The 2,500-nt window shown below is 75.4% G+C and overlaps 1 non-coding gene across 1 annotated transcript; it reads right to left on the bottom strand.

The window, feature by feature from the left end:
* Nucleotides 1-1,334: 1,334 nt before the first annotated feature.
* LOC146400656 (5.8S ribosomal RNA) lies at nucleotides 1,335-1,487 on the bottom strand. Its single transcript, XR_014813837.1, has one exon. It is a non-coding gene; the product is annotated as a 5.8S ribosomal RNA (ribosomal RNA).
* Nucleotides 1,488-2,500: the final 1,013 nt, after the last annotated feature.

The following is a 2,500-nucleotide window of genomic DNA, read 5'->3' as shown; positions in this document are numbered from 1 at the left end:
CCCCCTCGCTCGTCCGCTCGCTCGCTCGCCCACGCGCGGGGAACAGGGCACCCGCCAGGTGGGAAGGGGACACGGTACGAGAGCCACGCGCGAGGACCGACCCCCGGTCCAGCCTCCACCCGCCTGGCTCCCCCACCCCACCCCACCCCGCCCCCACCCGCTCAAGCGGGGGGGAGGCGCCGGGGGTGGGAGGCAGAAGGGAACACAGACGGGCGGCGGCACGGGGAAGCACGAGCCGGCGGGCACGGGGACGGGCGGGCGGGGCGGGGCGCGGCAGGGAAAGGCGCACAACGACGACCAGGCCGAGAGACCCCACCGGCCGGGGGGAACGCACGCGCCGCGGCGCGGAGGACAGGCGCAGGAGGAGGAGGAGGGCGGCAGGCGAGGGAGCAACGAGAAGAAAAACCCGGCGGTCGCCCCCCGACCGCCGGGGGCCCCCCCTGCCTCCCCCTCTCTCCCTCCACGCAGCCTCACGCGCGTGTGCGGCCAAGACGCCCCACGACCGACGGGTGGCTGGAAGCCGGGCACCCAACCCCCCGGAGCGACACCGAAACCCCGCGGGCTCGGGGGCACGAGGCACCGCGCGGCCGCAGCCCGGGGGGAAGCGCGCGGCGGCGGAAGGACACCGCGGCGTCCCGCGGGCCACCACCGGGGCACGCATCCCCGGGGCGCGGCCACGCGCGCGACACGGCCTCGGGGCGAGCCGCCCACCCCGACAGGGCGAGGCGTTGTTTGGGGGGGCGCGGGGCGCGGAAGGAACCCCAGGCGGCGCGGCGGACCGCGGCAGGGAGCCGGCCGGACACCGCCGCCACCGCCGCCGCCGCGTTGGGGGCGCGCGGCAAACGGGAGGCGGCGGCGGCCCGGACTCGACCCCCCCACCGACATCGCGCGGGCTCCCAGCCGCGCGGCGCGGGGACTCGGCCCGACGCCCCCACCCCACCCCCGGCGAAACACACCATGCCCAAAAGACCGCTTGCGGCGCGAGGAGGCTCCCAAAGGGACGGCGGCGGCCAAGGCCAACGGCCTCGGCGCGAGCCCTCTGGTCCGTCTCTTCCCTCTCACGGGCGGCGCGCGCCCCCCCAAGGCCTCGCAGCCGCCGCCGCCCACCCCCAGCCAACCCACCCCACCGTCCCACACGCGCTCCGTCAAGCGAGCGGGCGGCGGGGGCAGGGCGTGGGGGGGTGGGGTGCGGGGCAGATACGGCAGGAGGCAGAGGGGGCGCGCCAGTGTCTGCACTTAGGGGGACGAAGGGCACACGGCGGCCCTGCGAGGACACCCCAGCCGCGCCACCCCCGGAGAGGGAAACACCCCGGGGGTGGCGATTGATCGTCAAGCGACGCTCAGACAGGCGTAGCCCCGGGAGGAACCCGGGGCCGCAAGTGCGTTCGAAGTGTCGATGATCAATGTGTCCTGCAATTCACATTAATTCTCGCAGCTAGCTGCGTTCTTCATCGACGCACGAGCCGAGTGATCCACCGCTAAGAGTCGTACGTGCTTGGTTTGGAATGGCGGCACGGCACACTGCCCCCCCCTCCTCCTCCCCACGACCCACCCGCCCACGTGGGGCAGCTGGGTGGAGAGCGTAGGGGGGCGGGGGGGTCGCCTCTCGCCGGCCGAGTCAGAGGGAAACAAAGCAGACCGGTGGGTCGGAAGGCTTCACACGACGGGGCGTCCGGCGCCCACACACACACACACACACACACACACACGGGTGAGTGGGTGGGGCACGGACAACCCCACAGGCGCCCGGGGGTTCCCACCCCCCCAACACAGGCACGGGGCACACACGCGCTCGCTCGCACACGGCCACGGACCGACTGGCCGGCGATGGCCACCGAGTAAGCCCCCCTCCCGACGGCCGCGGTGAGAGGGGCTGGACCGCGACGAGGCACGGGGGCCCCGCCCCATGGGGGGAAGCGGAGCCTGGGGGAGAAGGGACTCCTCCTCCCCACCGGCCCGACCGCCCCGACCCCAAGGCGGACGGGCGACCCCCCCTAGGGGTCTTTAAACCTCCGCGCCGGGACGCGCTAGGTACCTGGAGAGAGGGAGGCGGGCGAGGCGGGGCAGGGAGGGGGGGAAAGCGCCGCACCCAGGCGCCCCCAACGACCGCCGGCCCTGACGACGGGTAACGAACTCCGTCCGTCGCGCGGCCCGCCCTCGGAACGCGGGTCTTACGTGGCACTGACGGCCCGTGACGCGGGAGCCACTCGGCCGCCGGCCGACCACCGCCCCCACCGCAAAGCAGCGCCGCCGCCGCCGCCGCCGAGGGCAGGGAGAGAGGGCCCGGGCCAAGCGGCGGCAGGATCGGAGCAGTGGAGCGGAGGCATGGAGGACCAACGGCCGGGAGAAAACCCGGCCCAGAGCCGGCGGCGGGAGGGCAAAGCCCATCCCGAGACGCGCCGAAAACACCACGGGGCAGCCAAGGCCGCGCGACCGGAGACAGAGACGCGCGGGGGGGTGGGGGGGCAGGGCACGGCCCGGGCCCCCCCCCCAAAAAGCC

This window comes from Sus scrofa, chromosome 8 (assembly GCF_054392235.1).
Source record: "Sus scrofa isolate SSC_HxYL_T2T_F1_AM1 chromosome 8, Sscrofa_HxYL_maternal_Yorkshire_Landrace_v2.0, whole genome shotgun sequence".
Lineage (NCBI taxonomy): Eukaryota > Metazoa > Chordata > Mammalia > Artiodactyla > Suidae > Sus > Sus scrofa.
This window is presented reverse-complemented; position numbering and strand designations above follow the sequence as displayed.